Here is a 23,717-nt window from a genome sequence, read left to right as displayed (position 1 = left end):
AGAAGTGATACTTAAAGGCAGCCTTCTATTCAGAATTATTATTCTAGGGAAGACTTTCATGTAGTGCTGCAACTTAGCTTACTGTCATTGACAAAAAGTTAATTTTTAAAGAAAATGATCTTCTAGGTGACCAAGTGGAATTGACTTACAAATTTAACAACACACCTTCTATCAATATATGCTGTGTGGACTAAAACAGCAACTTTCAGTTTGACACAATCTGAGTTAGCTATAAAATGCCAAAACCCTGACAAAATATAACAAAAATGCACCTGTGAAAAATTAGGCATTAATTATCAACAGTCTCTAGTGTCTTAAGCTACAGGACTGCTGTTTTAGTTCAGTAGCAAAGTACTCACTTGGGAAACTTGTGATATAATTTTAGAGCAGTTTCTCAGATGACTTTTCTATTTCAACAGCTAATTGAAAAGAGTTTGCAGAGGCAGCCACGTTCATTCACCTCGTTAACCACTTAATGATCTATAATAGGGGAAGAGATCCTGCTCCCATGGAATCATATAGTCATCTAATTCATTTAGAGTATTTTCAATTTGGTATTATTTTAGAGAGGAATAAAATGTATCCACCTGATAAACTTATCCTTTTGAACATCAGAAATATTTAGAGCAATATACTTCCAGAATACAAACCAGATATACTTGTATCCATTAACAGAACATAGCTTCCTCACCATATATAAATCCAATATTGTGCTAGTTGGATTTAAAAATATTTAATTTTACTAATTTCTACTGTAGCATATTAAAATAAAATGTATTTAATTTAGATTTCTGCAGTGTCCTTTCCCAGATGTTTACTGTTTTGGTTGCATTTCTACTCCAGAATTATACTTTAAAAGTGGTAGCACTCAACGTAAATGGCTAACATTATTGTAAAACCTTGAATAGCATTGTAAATCAGAAAACAGCTAAACTTAGTGAACAATATTACAGAAAAAGCAGAAACTTGATCCCTTAGATGTAAGAAATGTATTTTCTAGGAATAAATTGAATTACACAAAAGGTTGTGTGTTGGACAAGAATTGCTTCCATGTGGATCCACTGCTAGGATTGGGACCTTTGCCTTTGGGATAGCATCTATTCTCTTGGGCATTTTTACAGTTTTCAGAATGGTACTTTGAAAGCCATTATGATGAACGCATCAGCTATAGGTACTGTTTTGCATTGATCATCTTTGGGTATAAAGCTGAATATTAATGGAATGCACAGTACTTAAAGAAATAGTAATGGTATCAGCAATCATCAGGCAGTAATCAGGATCTTCAAAATTTTGTACTTTTCAGGAGCAGTGGAAAATGTTTTGGAAATGAAACAGTTGACAGCTATGAAAGTCCAATGTATGTGTGTCCGGACCTAGGAAAAAAAAAATTCAAAGATAACATAAAAGTACTAGGGAGGCTTTTTGCACTGCTTTACTTTTTCAGTTGTGGGTTTTTTTCTGGGGTGGGTAGGTTTGTAAGGCTCTGATTGACTGAACATAGTCCTCAGAGTGAACAGAATAGCACAGGATTCAATTCTGTTTAAGTTAGCTATTTAAAACTATAGAAGTCCTAGTTCCCTAGATTGTAGTCCAGGTTCTCTTTTTTGGGAAAACTGGTAGCTAGAATGGGAGGCAAAGGTAAAGGGTGACTGTTTATTTCTGAGAAAGCAAGAATCTGGGGATTTGCCCAAGAATAGAACAGTGCTACTTCAGTTCTACAGCTTTAGGGGTTGTTCAAGGCTGAAAGGAAAAAAAAGTATTGAGACTGATACTAATTTCTATTTTAATAGCTTCTGTCTCAGCAATTAAAAAAATCTAAAGATTGTATAGCATTAATAACAATCTACACTTCACAATAAAAGATAAGAATATATGGTTTTTAGATCAGATCTTGATCTGACTGAAAACCATTCAAAGCCTAACCCTCCATGGTTAGGCATCTCCTTACCATACAGCTTCTGACCGGAATGTTTTCCAGGCAGAGGGACAGACTGTTTGGCTACGTCTGGTTCCCTAATATTGAGTTAAAAGAGTTACAGTCCTACATATTCATAGATTGAAATTTATATTCCTAGTACCTGCAAATTTAAGAGCCACATGATGACATAAAATCTGTTTGTGCTCTTATTAGAGGAGATTTATTGCAGAAGTGTCCAAATCAGCAACTGCATTTTTCCTCCAAACTTGAATTTTAGAGGATACCAAGAAAACTATATCAAATGCAATAAATTAAAATCCTGTCTGAAGAGGAGTGAAGCAACTAAATTAAGCAACTAGAAATTAAGGCAGATTCAGAATAGCAATAGTTTAATGACATCAGTCTTGAATTACAGTTTTCTTTTATGAACTATTCCCTGTAGATGTAGGGTAAAGCATCTTCAGCATTTTTTTGTCATGAAAAAACCAATTTCTTTAGTTCTCTTTCTGGCTAAGTGCTTTTTGCTTTTCATCAGCCCTGAAGAAGTCAATCATCTATATATAGCATATTGCAACTTAATTCCATTTCCTAATTCCCAGTAGTTACAATCAATGCTGAAAACACCCTACACTTGATTTCTATGTTTTTGTGAAAAACAAGATCTTAATTAGAATTCATGCTCACCATTTGGGAAATACTTTTATTCTTTCACTGTTTTCAAAGAAACCACCTCTCCAATGCAAACATTATGCTTGGTTTCTGATTTACTCTTGTTGGACTTTTTTATAAGGTTTATTGAGAAAGTGTACATTATCAGAATTTTAAGGAATATTCTTTGAAATAAGTCTTCTTTTTGGCTACTGTAAGGCTTAGATGCTATCCTGGCTGTAGAGCTGTCAGCTAGACACAGCCTCAAAATGAGGCTGAAGAACGCAGTGAGGAAGAAGGGCCTCAGTTAATGAGGAAAAAGCTTTAAAAATGCCTTTGATGTGCTTTATATCTGCAGTGGTTTCAAGATATAGAAGAATAAGAGATGGCTGACTGGAAGCTAGAGCACAACAGATAGCTGGGTTGTGACAGAGCCTTCAGTGAGAGAAGATACATGCAAGATGAAAATCAGCTTCTGCGGCAGCAGTCCCAGATGGGCTGTTGTGATGTACAGAGCAATCAAGACTGTAGGAACCAGTGACTGACACCCTGCCACTGACCTGATCTTTGTGTCTGGTGGAGCTGAGAACAACTGGCAGCAGAAAAGGTGGGTAGTTTCTTGCTGATTAGGCAGTGCACTTACTTTTACTACATGAGATGAAATACCTATTTTACTTTGCTCCAGCAACTTGCTAATAACCCCATTTCATGTTCTTTTTGACCATTGTATAATAAATTCTACTTACTCCTAATGCAGTCTACCTCTGTGGTTGCTGGTAATTTACTTCTCTGTCGCACGTGTAACTTTGTTGGTCTCACCAGCTGTTCTATAAAGAAAGTCTGACTTTGTCATGATCTTCCCCTTCCCACAGCTGGTTTAACATTGGTAGAGCTTCATCTGTAACACAGCCTTAAGTATGTTGCAGGCTTTTCTCTGCTTATCTGCAGTGAATGTTTTGGCTGTCTGTTTTTATATCTTGCTTATATCAAAATCCCACACAGATTTGCTACATTTTTGAAGTGGCCAATAAAGTTTTGGTTTCAACCATTGTAAATATACCACCAACCTAGAATTAGCTCTTTAAGTAAGAAAAGCTTGCCTTAGGAGCTATAAAGTACTTGTCTGTCTTTTTTCTTCCATCACAAAAAATCTGTTTTCCTTATACAGTGGCACCAATGCTAAGTGAATAATCTAGGAGGCTTTCCAGGTCTGTTCCTGCACTTACTACCGGATATTATTATAATCTTTATTCAGTGTCTTAACACATAAACAAAAGACCTCACTACATGAGCCTCAAAATCTTAAACCATAATGTTTTGTACTATTCAATTTCAAATGAGAATATTTCACTCTACACCTTTGGCAGAGTCTTATCTTTCTCTAAGAATATTAGAAAAACTGGATTAAATGGTGAGTAAAGAACCCAGAATACTGGGGGGCATTATAATCTGCAAGAAAATCATTCCATACAGTAAAATATTAAATCATAAACTTACTTTCTGTTGATGAAGACCAACCAAAACCTAGATGGTCTTTTCAATTTTAGGGTTTAATCAAACTGATCATTTTGTACCAGTATATCTTTGAATAATATGTGGACTTACTGTATTAAAAAGAAGACAGAGAAATACTTGTTTCACTGGTGGTCATGCATAATAATCTAAAAAGACTGTATTGAGATTTTGAGAATAACACTTGCAGACCTATTACAGCTTTAGGAATTCAGTTCCATCTGCATGCTCTACTAAGGTCTCTTTGCTACAGGTACCTTATATATTTTATGATACTAAAGAGGATAACAATGCAGCGTGCAACAAGGGCACATTGCTAATAATCCCATTCCCATTAAATATTTAGAATTCTGTCATATTTCATAATCAAAACATAGAAGTAACAAGTTAGAACAACTCCATGCTGGTGAAAATGACTAATTAAGTATTAAAGGCTGTGAGAGGAAGCCATTGCTTGAAAAAAAATCCCTAAAGGGAGAGAAAAGATGCAGTTGCAATAATTTCTAAATGTTTCCCCCCCCTTGATTTTTTGTTTTACTATGGCAGTACTAGGACAAGAGCAGAAATTCCTGAATGCTAAACTGCCTGTAATATTGAAAAATAATTTGATCTCTCTCACCTATAAAATTGAAATATTACTGCTTATATAGGCTCAGGGCAGTTCTCATCAGAAGTGGTAAACCTTAGCACTACAGCTTAGTTTGCAGTGAGGCCCCATAGATTTTGCACGGAGTCAGCCTGAAACAAATCATAGCTGCTCTAATGCTATTCCAGTTGAAGCAATGGGTACTACTCTGTCTCTGTAGCTGTTAGCACTTCATGAGATTGGAACTATTCATGAAAAATTGGATAGTACTAACAGTGAGAGCTACAGCCCCAGCAGGCTCCAGTAAAGAATGCGTTTGAGCTTTCCTCAGCTCCCAGTTTTAAGAGGTTTAGCCAGAGATCCTGACAAGCAATACAGACCTACAAAGCTATATCCACTGTTCAGCAGCACCTACATGGGAGAAAGGGAGCAGGATCTGAAAGACATGCGAGAATGCCAGTGAAATCTCCACCATTTTAGCCACCCAGATTCCTGTCTGCTCTGTGCAGTCAGATCAGAGCAAAGCAGACAGGCTAAGGCTGGGCTTCACAAGTGTTGAATAATATTGGTTTTAACTTTGGATGACAACACATTGCCCATTGTCCTTTTTGGAAGGAAACAGATGTAGAAGCACTAGCAGTTACAAGTTATAACTACTTCCTATGTCATCTTTCTACTAAAAGATCAGTTATCAGTAATCAAATTTGAACTATTTTCTTACAAAGTAGTTGCACCAAAACTCTGTCATAACCCATATATGCCTTTGTAGGGGTCTATAAAGTAGATGAAAGTGAAATATCCCCTAACATATTATAGCAGTTGGATATTCCAGAAGTTTAGGAATACTCTTGCACCTACAGTTCAAATCTTTTGACAGAAAATGCATAAGTATTTCCAAAAGAACACAATTTTTAATATCAGATATCCCATGGATTTTACACTGTATGAACAAGTTGTGGGCAGTTGACAAAAATTATTCTATACTTTACTTCTTTTGACCTCAGACTTTAGCCTTCTTCAATCTGGAATACTGGTATTTTCGGATTAGTATTTTATATCTGAGCTTTAGCAATAGACAAAAAACCAGTTAAGATCCTTTGCACTGAATCACAAATCATACCCATTGTTAATTTAATAAGGTGCAGCACAAAGATGTCTTCAAGTAGTGACTGATTTAGTACTATCCATGACACATTTTTCTATCTTATGCTTCCATATGCTTCCATCTACGCCATATGTAGATGGTGTGGATTTCCTGGAATTTTGATGTATACAAAAGATTTCTATTTTGAACAATTTTATTTCTCATATCAAGTAAAGCAAGTAAATGTGAGATTTAAGATTTGCTGAATTAAGCTCTAAATGTCTTACACTCTCAACCAAAAAAGCTGATGGACACTCATGGCATGTTAAATAACTATTAGATGATGGTCCTCAGGGACAATCTAAGACATCCTCTCCTTAGCAATATGTTAACGTCCCACAAGGTTTTTGAATAGCGTAAGAATTTCAAATACTGTCTCTCAGTATTTAATCTATTGGTTGATCTGGTTATGCCTGTGAATGGCATCAGATAGATCAAATATAATGATGGAAGATTTATAAATGCTTAGCAAAAAGACTTCCTAAGAAACAGGGTAAATCTCTTGGCCAGCACAGGCAACACTCCAGTAATATGGCCAAGAAACTGCCAAATAGTTGTAGTTACTGATCAACTGTATGCTATTAGTTGTAGATGCTAAAAACAGTACTCTTGCTAGAAAAATCTAGATGAGAAACAATAATGCAGCACAGAGCCTGTTTTCAAAGTAGGTGTTTCAAAATATCTGCAAGATATGTTTTATCTTCCTTTATCACCTGCTCAATGCAAGAAAGAAATGGAGTGTTTCATGCTGGGATTTATAATCTCTGTGGACTGTACCATGGTATCAAAGATGAAGTCAGCTACCATCTGCTCCATTTTATGCAAAATAGATGTGGCCCTTGAACTTCTGGCAATTTTCCAATTCAATCCTCCATGCAGATTTCTAACACTCCTGCTTTACAGGATATCCTATTATTCAGCTCAGACAGTAAATTTTACTATTCATGGTCAACTATTTGTTGACTACGTGGCCTTTGACACAGTGGCAGGGCAGAAAGGTATTTACTCTTGGGTTTTTTTGAAAAAACTTAGGAGAATGTTCTGAAACGATATATATACTTTATATATACTATTCATTCTAATGAAACAAGTTCATTCCTTACCACCAGGGTTGTGTAAGTGTTACAGGAGTGCTTAATTACTAGGTTTTACCCCTTTAAACTTTGACTTTATTTTTTTTAAATACACAAATCCTGTTGCACTGTTAATTTAAAAATAAAGACTAAAGGCTTAAGAAGATGATTAATGTACAATTCAAGCAAGAAGCCTGATGCAAAAACATTTTAGTGAACTCAGCCATATCACTGCAATGAACTAATTCTAATTGTTTAGAGAACTTGTGAATTTTGAGTTCTTTTTCAAGATATCATTCAACTTCATTGATGTAAAAGCATAATTTGTCTGAATTGTCAATACCTCTTAAAATCTCAGGCAGTTATATTTTTCCATTTATCTTCATGCTGGCCTTTTATTACCCGAGGCTGAGGTAATACTTTGTAGTTACTGTTAGAAAGAAACTTATATATATATATTTCTTCAAAGATTCCATATGCAGTGGAATGCTGTGGCTCTCTCTTCAGAATGTACTGCAAATTAAAATTGCGTTTGTTCCATTTCAACTCCATGAAACATGCTGTTGATGTTTGATTTCATATAAAAAATTCACTTATGCTTGGTTTTGCATTTATTAAAAATGAGCAACAGAGTAATTTTTCAAAAGTCATACCCTGATCTGCCTGTATATATATTTTTTAAATTTTAAAATGTTGGAGCAGAACATGAAGTATAACTCCAAAAGGCTGTAATTGTTTTTCATGTTAGATTTTTAAATTTCACTATTGTCAGGAAAGATAGGACTCAAGAATAGCAAGCTTACAAAGGCGAAATTAATTCACCTTTTGAACTCTCAATGTGCACCTATTTAGGATTTGATCCTAGTAGTCCTAAACAATTTATCAAATCCAGCGACGCGTTTGTATTCAGATAAAGTCTGTGATAGCAGGGGTTTCTTATCTTCAAAGGAGGAGAGAATTCAGAATCTCAATACAAAGAAAAACCCCATACTCCTGATAAGAACTGTAAATCTTTCCTTTGAAGACTGACACTATGAAGGATTCCTGCTCAGAAAAGCCAGAGCAATATTTTTAAGTTAACAATGTCTGGCCTTACATGTCATACCCTACAAAATGCAAATATTTTGATGAGAGAGCACGCTAGAAGGTGGAACTTATGGGAACTAAAGCGGTTACTATAGCAGATTCAACTTGAGCAGTAGCAATGCTGGAAGTGGCAGTCTAAACAGAACTCCCATGGTTACTGGCATTTTCAATTTGTTGTCATTTCACTCTCATCATAGAGACCTTTATGTCACAGTGACTACTGATAAAGGAGCCCACAGCACTCCTGCAATAGTGACTCCTGGTTTGAAGGACTGATGGCTTTTCAGAGACATTCATAGTTTAGCTCCTTATGATGGATTTCAGCATGATGCCAAGATTTTAATTTTGCAGTGTGTTAAATAAAAGACCAACCAAATAAAAAGAGCAAAGTATTAGCTATATGACAGATAATGCCCCTTTTCTCTATGCAATTTTTTTGGCAAATGTTTAATTTTCAGAATATTATGCTGTCTGCTGACAACAGAAGTTCTAAGGCTCAAGTTGGTCCAGGTGCATATTTACTGTCACATCCCTTTGCTAAATGTTAAGCCAAGTTAAATGTTATGGGGCATGGAATGTAATTTGTCTGCAGGACAAGCAAGAGATGATGTGCTTCCCTTTCTATATACTTGTTCGATCCTGGAACTGAAAGGGATGCAACAAAAAGCATTCGGGAAGATTCCAAGGAGACTATACTTTTCCTCTAATGTTATCCTCCTGCTATCTCATTCACTTCCAAATTGTGTAGTTTTGTCCTTTAAATTTTTCCCCAGCTTCCTTCCAATAAATGTTTGAGCCCACAGGACAATTTTGAAAATGTTTATCTTCAGAAGTTACTAACTGAACTTACTTTAAAGGGGAACATGACTGGCAAACACAACAGAGTTATTTTTCCCCTATAATGATTTAGCCTTTGATGCACAGACAGATGGTCATGATCTCCTCCTCCTCCACCCATGGATTTTTCTAAAATGACACCCAAGTTTTTCTTGGCAGCAGTTAGAAAGTCTGGCAAACAGCTCACTTCAGCTCCAATTATATTGACCACATTAATGCAAAAGATCAGCAAATGAAATGTTCCATATTCATTTGGAAGAGATGAATTAAAATTTGCAATGAAATAAGATAAACACAAATTAGAAACAAATGCCAGCTACTTACTTCCACTCATATTTAAGGATATACCGTGGCCCATTTTTTTCTTTAAGAAATAGAGTGTTAACTTTCTTACAGTACTTCCTAAGGCAGTAGCACTTAATAGAATTAAATTTCCAAGTATGTCTTCATAGGCAGAATAATACCCATTTGTTTTGAGTGTTTTAAGGAGTACTAGAGAATAACACTTTCCCTCTGTGCTCCAGGGACACCAACTCTTCAGATGAATGTTATCTCTGGATTTATTATCAAAGCTTTTCACACTTGTCTGTGCTTGTCACAAACTCTCCTGGGCACAGGAAAAGCAACCAAGAATGTGACTAATTCCCTGTTCAAGGGCTTCTAGCTGAGTATTTTTTCCAAGGCAGTACCTACCATGCAACATACATTTCTTTTACAAGGCAAGAATGAGGAAATCTTGCTGGCAATTCTTTTTCCACCCAGTTACAGTATAACTTCTTGCTGGTACTGTGTGCTGTGGCAACTGCATGTTAGCTCCTGTCTGCTTCTAACTGGTGGGCAGGTTAAAGCTTCTCTACCAATATATGAGCCATCATGAATAGCTTTACCTGTGGCAATGAAGTAGTGTCCTCTAGGGAAAAGTATATCTTTAGGCAATGATATTCAAATTATTTATTCACCATCTCTGTAGAAGGGATAGTAGGTAAAATGTGTTAAACATCTGCTGTATACCTATTTATGTGAATGTAAAAAAGTCCTATTAAAAAAAAATTTTTTTCTACTAAAGTCTAAATAGCAGCAAGTTACATCAATGAAGATGTCTTGTGATGACAATTTGCTGTTCTACCCAGACAATCTAGTTCTCATTCTGATTCATTGCCCTGAAAAATATAAAATTAATTGTGCTCAGGGTGTTCAGAGTTCCAAGCTATCTAGAAGTAATTCCTAGTTGTTAGATACTAGGCTTTCAAACTGAAAACACTGGATCATTCTGCCAGGCAGAAAAACTCCGTGCTTGTGTAACGGCGTTTAGAACACTTGGACCTGGGCAACTGTATACTAATTCCTAACATTTGTATTTATGCACACTACTACAAAGTTATGAATCAAATCATTTATTTCAGGTCTCTGACTATTTTAAAGAAATGTCCTGCATTGAATCATAGACAACAGGATTTGAAATGACATCTTAAACCTAAAGCATGTCCAGTCCTACTTTTTCATCAATTCTTATCTTTGCCGTAAATATCACACCCTCCTACGCTGTATGTATTCATTACACAGCTGCAGCTCCTCCTCTGAGCTGGCTAACACAGCTGTAGTTATAGAGTGCAGACCAGATGGCCAGTCAAAACCCTGCTTCCTATTGTCTGCAAAACACAATAACTATTGCCAATAATCTCTGCTTCTAGGCCCACACCTTGTGTGTTTTAACTAACATGACTATTCTTTTCGTAGTAAAAAACTGGCTTTTATCACACATTCAATACCATTGTACTTCCTCATTGTACTTTTTCTGCTGTTTGATTAGCATCCTCAACTCATTTTTTCCTCCTTTTTTTTTTTTTTGTTTGTAGGAGAAAAGTTTACTTTTAAAGCATAGTCCTTTTCACGTGTTTCAGCCATGCCGTGCAAGGGAGTTCTGCTATGCATTAACTCCTAAAGGTTTGACTGTTTCAGCAAAAAAGAAAACAAAGATTTTTTTCCTCTCCACATTTTACACATGTATCATTTCCACAATAACATATCATAAGGAAATTATATAAATATTAGGAGAAAATTCGGAAACGGGGAGCTACAGATAGCACCAGTCATACTGTATCAAACAGGTTTGGCAGTTACCCTACAGCAGTCAGTGGAAGCGTAGCCATCAACTTGAGTCAGCTGTCAAGAGTCGTGAAGGGGAATAGTGGCAACAGCAGCTTGTGAAAGAAATGGATAAAAGAGCTTCCTATACTGAAAAGATAAAGGGCATCTTTTTTCTAGTGGTATATAAGGGGGGGGTGTTGGTGTATTAATACCTCATGTAACTTTGTACTGATAGGGCTGGCTAAGTGCATACTCAGTTTTTATTAAGGCACAAACATTTGAAATGGGTAATGCATACAATTAGTTCCAATATCATAGGAATAACATTAAAAATTACTGATCTATTGTTTTCTTAAAAATTGTTTGGGGGTTTTTAGTTTTTGTGGTACTGTCCACTGAAAAGTATTTGAAAATCACTTAAAAGTTAAAAAAAAAATTCACTTTCTGCCCACATTTGGAAGCATAACATCAAAATCTCTAGTTTTCTGCATCTACCTTTTTAAGTGAGCTATTTTGTTTGCAAGTTCTTTGTTAAACAAGTGCACTCCTCTAAGCCAGTACAGCTGGGGCCTCTCTGTACAAATATGTTTAACTCCATGATCTGTGCAAGTTTTATTGCTGATAATCTAATCACATTTCATGAGTGCAACTAGTCATAATATAAGCCTGATTTTCATGGCCTCTCTGCTGTACTTCTCGTTCCATTTTCACAAGTATAAATCCAATCCCCTAGTCATTTTAAAGTATCAATCATTTTAAAGGGCAGCTGCTGCTAACCTGTGTGCTCAGCAGTTTTTCTCCTTTTTATACGGTTCCATTTGAAGGGAAGCCAAACATTTCTGTATGGGTAGCTTTTGAAATAGGGGAATATTCCAACACACCTGAATGACACTTCATCTCTACCATTTAGGGGGAGAAGACAGAGTGTAAGAAAGCTGAATTTCAAACTACGTTTATTCGGAAGGTACAAAGACAAAGAATGTTTTCAACCAGAATACTTGTGATCTTCCTCATTCTTTAAAATTACCCTTTTGTAAATCAGTAATGCCTACAAACACTGTGCAGCAAGCAGCAGATAGTGCTTGTCCTCAGAACATATGAAAGAGTGAAAACACCCTGCTAATTCCAAAGAGAATCTTCTCAGCAGTGTCTCTCTCCTGTGAAACTCCTGCAGCTTTATAGAGTAGCTTGAGTTAACACCACCTGCCTATTGGAGACCGGAGGGGAAGATGTGGCAGTGGGGAGAGATGCTGGCAGACAGTTCTGCCAGTGGCACATCAGCTAGCTTTGTCACCTCTGCTGCTCACTACGCAGAACAGAGAGGGAGAGATGTGGTCTGTCATTTAGGGCAATTCCAGGGTGGTAATGTAATCAGCCCAACTTTTTCAGATTCCTCCTCAATCACACACAAGTCAGGATAGACATGAAAAAGTAAAGTGATTTGTTTGATTTTAGGTATCTCATTTTCACCATTAGGCTATGAATCTCTAACAGCTTCATACTCTTCAGTGGTCATGATGCTTTGCCCTGTTGAATCAATTACAGTTACCTAATCTCAAAGTAGAAGGCATAAGTCATATGATGGCTGCATTGAAGAAGGTGGTCTAGTTCCAGAATCACAGAATAGTTGAGGTTGGAAGACACCTAAATTCTATATAGTCCAACGCCCCTGTTCAAGCAGCATCAGGTAAAGCAGATTTCCCAGGGCCATGTCTCCAAGAAAGGAAACTCCACAATCACTCTCAACAGCCTATTCCAGCATCCAGTCACTCTCACAGTAAAGTGTTTTCCTACATTTAGATGGAATTTAATGTGTTTCAGGTTGTGCCTATTGTCCTGTCACTGAGCACCACTGAGAAGAGTCTGGCCATGTTTTGCTTAAAAAAAGGAAAGATACATTCCTGATCCTTTGAAATGTAATTGTTTACTAGCATCTGGAAATACGGTCTACCTCCAGAATGATATAAACATGAGTAAGAAATGATGGAGTAACCCATCAGTGATTACACGAAGAATCTTCATGCTGACCATCCTGAGCACTGCTGAGCAGTGCCTATAGTAAATCAATAACTGATGAAGAGTAGCATGAAGGACAGCAAGCAGCCTAGACAGTAGCCTTCCTTGTGGGCAGGACAAAGGCACTCCTTAGCACAAGAACTGCAAGAAATCTTGTTAAAATGGGCACATAATTCTTTGCTGTAGCAAATTTCTGCTAGGTAGGGAGGCAAGAGGAACTGGAAGAGTACTACAAACTATCTGCTGTTGAAGTTGTGCTTTGGCTATAACAGATGCCCGCAACCTGGGGAGTGCTCTAATCCTTCCTACTTAGCAGTGACCCAGAGGACTAGGGTCACCCTCCCCACCCTACCCTAGGGTGTTGTAGTCACTTCCCCCATTAAGATTGGCAGTTATAGGCAGTGAACTGTTGCATCCTGTTTCACTCATTTTATGCTTGCTGTCAGCCCTGTTTCTGGTCTTTCCTTACTGGCAGAGGAGCACAAAGAGTTCAGAAACCTAGAAAATCTGTCCCTTTGAAATTGTACCTATACTCAGTGAAACACTCTGAAGAGCTGTGTAATGCAGTTAAAGTGGCATCTAGTGATCTTGCTCTGACTGGTCTTATTGAAAATTCCCTTTATTTTTATTCCAAGAAGGTTTTATTATTCAACAATTAAACAGCTGGCAGGTTTAAATGGTGCAAAACTTAGACACCTGATGCCACCCATAGTTCTGATACTGAATGTGAGCCATTAAAAAAAACCTGACAGACTTCGCAGTCATAAAGCCACTGCTCAAAACACTTACAAAAGATCTGCAATTTTATATTAACTCTTGCTTGTATTCAAGAAATTATGAGATATTTCTGTCAGGAAGCTCAGCAAATTTTAACATGAAAAGGACTGATTAGAAGTTATATTCTTAAATAATTTATTAAAAAAAAAAAAAGAACAGTTAATCTTAACTTCATGAAAAAAACGGTTGCAAACAATTGCTTAAATCAGAGTTCAGGAAGATACTGTGCAAGCTTCCCCCATGCAGTGCCGCCAATTGATTCCAATTCTAGCTTGAAAAACACCTGCTATTTTAGCCTTGGGCCCCTCCTTCCATAGTATTTTTATGGCTTAGACAAATATACACCACATTTAGAATCAAGTCCTCTATTCTAGAAAGTGCAACTTATATTGATTGTCATGAATCACGATTGGGGAGGGCTGCAGAAGGGTGCATAGAAAGATTGTAGTTGGGTTTCAGTTGTCAATAATTTTCACATAGAGACTCCCACAACCTTTCAATGTGATCTGGGTAGTGTGTAATTTCAAGTTAACCCTGAAAAAGTAGTGGTTGAATCACCATTTTACAAACCCTGCATACTTCTAGATGAAAGAGTTTGAATTATATAGTAGGATGTAAATGATACACAGAGCCTTCTGGACTAAATACTCATATTTTCATGTCTATATTAGCTGCTGTGATTTTTTTTTTTTTCCTGGTAACACTTCAGTAAATGACTAATCCTATACACACCATGCATATGTGAGATATGGCACTCACTTGCCTAATTCAAAGCATATGTGCCTGGAATAGGCTACAAATTCAGGTAGACATCTAAACCTTTTAGCCTATAGAAGAGAATGCAGTTTCTATAATTTAGAGTGAGAGACTGAGACTGGGGCCACTAGAGAAGGGCCAGCTACGTAGCATCATCATTCACCGATCTTGCATTAGGGATAAGGGTAGAGTGGCAAAGACACTCCACAATTGCTCAAGGCATAGTTGCAAATTAGCACCACTGATGTTTGTAGCATAGTTCAATGCTGACACCATTGCTGCTCATGGCAAAGAGTTGAGGCAGGGAAAGAATTCTTTTCTTCTGTTGACTGCAGCAAAGCAGCTCATTTAATTTAGACTTCAAGCTATATGAAATACAGCAAACATTATTTTGAACAAAACGCTTTTGGCAGACTTAACAATAAACCTTAGTAGCAATATGTTTGACATGCTTTTGCATTTAATATACTATAGAAAAACGGCACTTTGTAAAATTATGACTCATTCCTAACACTTCACTGATAAATGACTCAGTGAGACTACTTTGTGTGAATGCAAAAATTTTGATTAGTACTTAACTCTTTAAAACACGTTTTGGAATTTGAAATTGAGCAGTGGATAGATGAGGTATGCTGCCATCCTGCTTAAAAATCTCTGGAAGATAGTACAGAGAGTTTTGTGTTCTATAAAAAAACACATACTTTTTCCATTCTCTTACAATAAAAAGTAAATATAATGGTCAAGACTTAGCTAATGGGCAAGATGGGTCTACAGTCATTAAACACATTTCTTGCAGTAATGGTTTTCCAGTAATTGTCCCAGTACTTACATGCTAATACATAATAAAATAAATGTGCGTATTTATTACAAAAGTTGTCTCATATAAAAGTGATATCTCAGTATTTGTTACAACAGTAACTACTTGGATGGTATCACATGCTGTGTACTTTTGCACTGGTCTGTGTAGGTTCCAAAGCTATTTGAGTTACAGTTACAAACTGCAAGCCCAGAAAGGGCCCATCAATCTGGCTGCAGCTTACCTTCCATCATAAGATGAGTGAAGATTTCAGGTACTACTTACAAGCTTTCCACGTTGCTAACCCTACAGGAATTCTTCTCATGGTCTGGAGGAATGCAGTTCAAGTACAAGATCAGGGAACAGCAAGAGCAGGTTGCCTTCTAAGGGGAGGTGAGCTGGTAGCTAAGGGGTAGCCACAGTGCAGGCTAGGCAAGGACATCACCTCAGGACATGGTCTTACAGCACCAGAAACAGACAAGCAATAAGTCCTATTAGTGGCCCAGCAATCATCAGGCAATAGGTAGGCCAACAGCAGATATACCTAAGATACAGCCCAGGAAGGGGATGAAAGGCACAACCTGAGCTTAAATGGAGACCCTGGTCAAAGGTGTGGAGAGACTTCAGGTGAGACTGGTCAAAGCAATTACTGAGAGAGCTTATTACTGCAGTCAGAGTCCTGATGTAGAACACCAGATTTTGTGATGTGATTTCTAAGGCAGTGTCTTTTTACCATTAGTAGCATAAAGAGACTATTTGTGTAGAGAAAACAGGAGAACATTTACAGATGTTTTTCATTCCCTAGATTTCGTGTTACTCTGGAACAGCCTTTGGATATATATCACTGTTCCCTAAGATACCCAGGATCATTCTCCTTCTTCTGTAACATTTGGTGAGTTGTTTATGAACTTGACTTCCTTTCCCATACATGGTGCCCCCAATGCTTATGAGCTTTTGAAGTCCTTCCATAAACAATAAATTGCTTTATAACTACCTCCAGAATGTGACAGAATCAATTTTCCTGATTTCTCTTGCTTTTGTGTCTGTGGGTGTTTTTAAGAAGCTCCTTTAACTAGACCAAAATCTATATTAAAGAGAGTCTATACTCAAGTAAGTACTTGGAACATCTGTTAAAAAGAAATTTTAATTTAATAAATAATGTTTTTAGCAATTATTTTATAATATGTCTCAAGTGTGTTGTGCTATAGTTAACATATAGACACATAAATATGTATGTAGATATATATGTATATAATTAATGTACAAGTACAGTTACATTCTCATGCATGAGTGGTCTGCCACAAATTTGCATTTACTGATGAAGACAAAACAATTCTAAGAACCAAGAACCTACCTTAATCACAACACGCTATGAGACAGGAAGAAAAAAAAAGGAATAAAGAAATATGAAAAGATGACAATAGTTATCTACATATACACAAAATTAAATGAACTAATAATCTTTAAAATTAATGATATGAGACTTTTTTTAGAATTGGGTATTTTCTTTATGTATAAAGTGGAAACATGGTTTATTTTCATGCCCTGTCATGCACAGGAGCGAAACCTTCTGTATTGCCTAAAGCTTTAAACATGTTCAGGTTGTAGCTGACAAAGTGTTCAGTTCAGAGTTGAGCCCTTCAGTGTGGATGTCAGCCATAGTCAACAGCCAGGTCTAGTCCTAGAAGGTTTTTGTGAAAGAGAATTCTGACAGTCTTACTGCACACAATGATAGTTTTCCCAGACAGCACTGACTAAAAGTATAGGGAGTACTGTCTACATCAACGTTGGCACCCATCAGAAATAAGTGTACTCTGGTGGAAACTTCGTGCTTATAGTCAGAACCAAGAAGGTAATCAGCGCTGGCTCTAGGGGCCATTCATTAAATGCTTTCTGATGCTGTAGCAAATAGGCTGTTCACTCCTTAAAGCTACTGCACAGAAAAGCATTCTATTCTATTGTGATTAATTATTATAGAAACTTACATATATAGTTAGTAGTCCTGTATAAAGTGTAGTTTGACCTTCAGTATGGATTATTAGAAATACATAAAACCCACTGGAAATGTTTTTGAGGTAATCATAGTATTGCTCAATGGGGGTTGAAATTACAGATTTTTCTGAAAACGGTGCCTCTACAGGCAATTGACAGACTTGACAGACTGGTACTCTCTTTAAAAACAAAACAAAACAACCAAGAGAGAGCAACAGTGGGAACCACTTCATAAGTTCATGAAGGGCTAACAGATATAATTAAGAAAATTAAATCCTACAGTACAGGAAATATGTCTTTGAGTACACAGCTTCAAAACTGGAAATTATTTTTGCTCATTGCCTCATCTCTTTCATTTCTGATTTCATTGGCTTTAAAAAATGCATTCAGCCTTGTGAAATGTTCTGTGATGGAATTTGTATACAATGTTTATTCTATTATACTGATTTATTTTCAGTGAGCGGGATCTTTTATTTTATAAAATTAAATTATAACATTATGGTGATTCTTAATGTAGTATCTCTAAAGAAGCAACTCCTTTTAATCTTCACAGAATACATACATAATGCCCATAGGAATAATTCATAAAAATAAATCACATTGACACATTCCATGATATCTTATAAGGCCCTGCAGGGTGGCAGTGGCAGCAGCCACTTTTATTTACCATGTGTCTATTCCCCCAAAAGCTTTCTGTCCTACTTTTAATTTGGCTTTACATTATGCTAAACAAAATGTCTTGATTTTTTTCCTACATTTGAGAGACTATCTGATATTTCATTGCTAACCTTTCTGAAGGCTGACTGTAGATCAGAAGCATCGCCATTCCATCCTCTGTGAGAAGGTTTTACATACCAATAGCAGTTCTTCATGAACAATTTCTCTGCTGGTGTGAGGGTTTAAGCGTTAAACTGAGTAATATGAAGAATCATAGGATCACAAGATGATAGGATAATTCACATTGGAAGGGACCTCAGAAGATCAACAGATCAAATGATATAAGGGAATGACCAGCTATCCTAGGTACAGCAGAGCTAAGTCAGACCAAGACGGTGGCACTGAACAGGTCACAAGACCAGTATCATGAATATCATGATATAATAGTAACGGTTCTGGTATTCTATTGTGTCATGCCAGTTAGAGTTGCTTATGTGCTACAGTATCACTGTTTATCATTAACTGGTAATCTGAAAAGCAATCCCACAGGGAAATTTCTTGTCTCAAGAAAGCTCATACAGGCTTCTTAAAACTCTTTTCTTATCAAACAGAGTCAAAATAATGCCTCTCCTATGCAAAATAGAAGCTGGAGACCTCTTTTTCAAAGTTAAGCTTTACCTGTTCTATGGCCTTCTTCCCAGACTTGCATCTACACTGGATATTACAGTTCTGGATGTCTAAACCCTATATCCAGTCTGTTTGGATATTGTGTATCCTATAATAGAGGGGTGAAAAACACGGTCTGAAAATGTGAAATGCAAACAAGTAATAATTTGTAGTAATAATCGATAATGTTTTATTTTATTTTTAAACTACAGATGCCCAAATAGCTGTAAAATGTACTACAAAGAAATTTTCCTGTTTGTTTAGAGTTGTCCAAGAAATGGCCTTGTCTCACAGACTAAGGAGTAAAACATTTTCATTTTAAAATGTGTTATTTTACCATTCCAGCTTAACCACCATACATGCAATATACAAATACGAAGCTGCAGCATAAAAAAAAACCAAAAAACACATCAACAAACACCACCTCCTCCCAACAAGCAGCTCTCAACTGATATTCTAATAGTTCCTTTTTCATTATTTGATTTAAGGAGAGTTTAAAGGCTATATTGATCCTGAGTTGCAACATATGTTTCACAGTGTTTTTGTAATATCAGGTAGAAGGTGTAACCATAGAAACTGTTTCCTATTGAAATGAATACGTATTTTAAAATATGATCAGAGAAATTGGGTAAGTGGGATTTAACATAGAAAGTTACATTTATGATCTCTGCATATAAAAAATTATTTAGAAAATCCTTGCTTTCACAGGTAGTAGAATCTTAAGATATTTTTTAGGTACTGTAAAGCTGTTAGGAAATGCAGGTGATATTTATACATTCTAGTAATACTTCTACAGGCGGTAATTTCTAAACATACTTCTGATAAAGTTTGAAAAGATATTTAAAGAAGTTATAGGACAGTGTCTCTTTAAATCGTTGTGTATGAAATAGCAATAATGAGGATTTTTGTTAGATGAACATTATTAGCTTTTTTAAAGGAAGGTAGTATAACACTAGTGGTAACTTGTATAAGTTACCTAAGGTTTTTTCTGTGTACTTGTATCCTATAATTCAAAATTAAAATACAGTCATATAGGTATGCAGAATATTACCCACTTCTAGTTTTAAATGTTAAATTACTTAAAACCTTTTTTTACTATGTGTTTCATTTGAAGATCTTATAGTTTAGTTCCTCTTGGCAACCCTTTAAGAGACGTTATTGTCTACTCTCATTTTACATGTGAGGCAACTGAGATAAAGAAAATGAAACTGACCTATACAGAGTTACTCGATTATGGGCAGAGTTGAAAGCCCAGAGAGAAAATCATGGCTCCACTGAAGAGAAACTTAAAACTTTGAGATGGTTCAGGAGTGCAAGATTCTGCTGCAAGTCTTCTATTTGTGCTGCTAAAATATTTTTCTTAACATTAAAAATAAGAGCAGGGATTGTAATATGAAGTGGGAGGCAGTATTCAGACCTATTTATGCAACAGTAGCCTTTCAAAAACAAACTGAGTCTGACATGGAAAAAAATTTGCAAACTGTACCATAATTCTTGCCTCCCAGAGATAAAAGTATGGTCTGAACTTCAGCTTGGGCTCAGCAACCCCTCAATTTTCAGTTCTGAGCCAGGACCCTGATGGCAATGCAGATGCTCAGGTCTCTAATAACCATCACTTCAATCACCATCAACAATGAATGTAAACTTTGGAATTGCCTTGAGCTATACAACTAATCTGAATTTTTTGTGCAGTTTGAAATAGAGAGGATTAATACGAAACAATGTCAGAAAAATCTCTTGACTTTGAAATAACAATTTTTCTTATGGATCTTAATGAAAAATTTTCACATGTAATATGAATTATTTTGACAGACTGTGACGCTTGTGCTGGAAATATTATTGAAGGAACACTAAATGGGTTATACTCTGGTCCTCCTTTGAAGCCAATAGCTTCATATTCATCGACTTCAATCAGAACAATATTATGGCAAGTACCTTTTATAACTGCTTTTATTCTGTTTTTCCTTAATGGAAGACATGTTTATGTGGTTGCACTACTAGTTCTTCTGTTTGTCTTTCCAATAACCTTTAAATGTATTACCCAATGTTAATCAAAGATACTAAATCCCTACAAGTCTCATGAAAATTAGAATCTGAGTAGAAGAGCCTGAGTCCTACTAAGACAAATGCAGAGAGAGACTGGCCTTTAACCATTCTGCTCGGTCAGCCCAACATTTGGATATAGTAGCAAACTAAGCGTGAAACCCTGGGCTGATCACAGTGTGTTCCATATTGTAAAACCTTAATTTTACAACAAGAGATAAGGTGATCTAGGGAACGTAAATGACTGACTAAAATCTCATATTTTATCAGAAATCCAACTTGGCCCTCAGAACTTTCAATAGCAATATATTTATCCTGTATCTGATGGCGAACAAATACAAGTCTTCCCCCTCAAGACTTGGATCTCCCTTACTGACTTTCAAAGAGTTGACCTCATGGAATATATTTGCTCCATTGACAGTATTAAAAAGTTTCATTACTTGCTGACTCTTTTTTTCATGGTGTCTACACGTACAACTGCTGAGTAGTTAAAACAGTTTGATGTGAACCCAAGAAATGCGTAAAGGATAAGCCCTCAATAGCCATTAAGACCAACAATGAAATGCATCTTCTTGCTTGAGAACTTCTTAAATTTCTTATTGTCAGAAGGGCAGGTACAGGATGGCTCTGCTCATGCCTGGTTCTGTCCTACTTCCCTGCATGTCCCACACTGGCTAATGATTGTTTTTTCTCGTTACTCTGGAAACTATGCAGTACCAGGAATGGGCACAGGGCCAAACTTATCTCCACTCTCCAGAATCCCACTGAATAGTCACTGCATTGAGAACATGAGAGATTAAACTGAAAAGAATGGACACTATACTGGGTTGTTATTTTGGAGACAGGCTGCTGGGCTAGGCGGACCTTTGGTCTGAGCAGCATGGCCTTTCTTATGTTCTCTGTTCTTATAAGCTGTTGAAACTTGATTAAAGGTCGTATTTCATTCAGAAGCCTCTGTTTGACACATGCCAGCTCTCCAGGACCTGCAGCTGGGGTAGGATTACTGGTGATTTATGATGGCTCTGGAAGTTATAACTAATGCTGTATAAGCACAGAAGAACTGAAAGCATAAATATGCTGTTTAGAAAGTAAACCCCTCTCAAAAAAAAGAAAGGTAAAACTAAACCCTAAAAAATTCACTTCGTTTGAAGTGTACTTCAGTTCTAGACTTGAGAGCTGTATGCAACTACCTACTACATGGTATAAGACCCATAATTTTCTGTGTTTCTAGTTTGAGTGCAAACTCGTAAAATTTCTGTTGGGCACATTGTTGAATAGGATGCTGTGCTATTCTGTAGCATCTGGAAACTATGTAGTTGCAATAAGTATCTGCATGTGACAATGTCAAAACCATGTGAATGCATAAGATGTCTCATCTACATATGATAAAAGAGGGGATCAGATGAGATAATGCAAACTAGTTCATCAAAAGCATGGGTACCATTGTTGAAGTCATCTGGCTTTGAATATTTGCATGTCTGTCATGGAAACACTTTATGGTCAAAATAGCAATATGCTATACATAGTAACCCTATCACGTTATTATTTCTGAAACTGTTTCTTTTCCCACTCTGAGACAGAGAACTAGGATCTTCAGCATCTTAGATGATCAAGTCTCTTCAGTAACTGAGTCAGCTCCCCTAGATTTCACTACATTAAGAGCCACATAAGGGCAAATTATGGGGGATGAGACGTTTTGTGGAGCTCAATCCTTAATGATTCATGTAAAAAGAACATTAAATGTAGTCAGTCAATAGTTCTATGAACAGAGCACTTGCAAGACTGTCCTTTATTTCTAACAGAATTATTTATATTAATTAGAATGAAATTATAAATACATATGACGAGGAGCCTGCCCACAATTGTGTTCCCAGATGAAGATTGATCTAATGTGCTCTGCAGATATTGTTGGACAAAAATAATCATGATAACAAATGAGGAGGGAAATACTTGAATATTCACATTTTTCTCCATATGAGATACCACCTAAGAAGAGGTTGCCACAGTCTTAAAATAGAACTTTAAGATTATTTTTTTCTTCCTAAAACCTGAAAAAATAATAATCCCAAACCAATAACAGAAAATAATACCAATGTCATATATTACCACTCCACTGATTTAAGAAAAGAAAGTTTTTTCAGTGTAATTTAAAGTGTAGTTCTACGTGCTTGATATAAATAGTTCTACTATTCTTCAAAGCTGTGATTTTCCTTTGTAAATTCAGCCTTCTCTGTCATCCCTTGGTTCCCCAGAATGTGTAATCTGATGGTCCATTAGTTGTTCAAGGGAGAGAACCTGTTCCCTTCAGTGCCGAGGAGGGAATTGGTGTTCAGTGGGAATCTCATGCATGAGAGGCCCATCTGGGACCAGCTGATGAATGGCTGTAGTCAGACTTCAGTTACATTCTTTCAAGCAATTTTAGAATGGAAAACATTATCTGTGGGTTATATGGCTTTTGATTACATTAAAGCAATTATTTCCTGGCTCCTGTGAAACTTTGGAGATGGGGAAATGCTAAAAAAGGTCTGCGTGAAACAGATTGCTGGTTCCAGCTCCCGGTGGCAGGCGGAATACCAGAAATTGTTGTGCCAGAAGGGGAACTACATAAAGTTCCCTTCCCCTGGCTTTGCATCTCCTGTCTGGGTTCTTTGGTTGCTGACAAGGATTGACCTCAACTGGTCCTTCCTTCAGTAGGTGCACTGACACGATCTCCTCTTTTCCTGCTCTAATCCCTGTTTCCATTAACTGTGTGTGATGTGATCTCCTCATTTTCCTTGGTTAAAATTAGCAAATAAGTTTATAATTTATTAAGGAATCACATCTGTCCACATGAACACCGTGTAGTTGCCTGCAAGTGATTTCCTGAGAAAACCAGGCTAAAAATGGTGATATTCATGCTCTGTCCTCTCTGCAAATGACCTCCATTGTGACTGTCTAGCCAACGTCTGGCAGTGTGAGAGACCTTCTTGGTGAGAGATGCTTTGCCCCAGTCCCTGTCAGCAGTAATGCTTATCCTGGGGATATTTCAGAGCTGCTCACGTTGAACTGCATGATGCAATCCGTTGGACAAGTGTGTAGTGAAGGGCGTAGAGTTTATACGTAGGAAGCTTAAAACTTTGTAT

General features: G+C 36.7%; 1 long non-coding RNA gene across 1 annotated transcript; it reads left to right on the top strand.

The window, feature by feature from the left end:
* The first annotated feature begins 1,873 nt into the window (after nt 1–1,873).
* Nucleotides 1,874–20,480, top strand: LOC106889508. Its single transcript, XR_001412344.1, has 3 exons — nt 1,874–3,173; nt 16,043–16,129; nt 20,365–20,480. It is a non-coding gene; the product is annotated as an uncharacterized LOC106889508 (long non-coding RNA).
* Nucleotides 20,481–23,717: the final 3,237 nt, after the last annotated feature.

This window comes from Calidris pugnax, unplaced genomic scaffold, assembly GCF_001431845.1.
Source record: "Calidris pugnax isolate Ruff unplaced genomic scaffold, ASM143184v1 scaffold70, whole genome shotgun sequence".
NCBI classification, from domain to species: Eukaryota; Metazoa; Chordata; class Aves; order Charadriiformes; family Scolopacidae; genus Calidris; species Calidris pugnax.
Note: the sequence above shows the minus strand (reverse complement) of the source record. Positions and strands in the feature narration are given on the sequence as shown.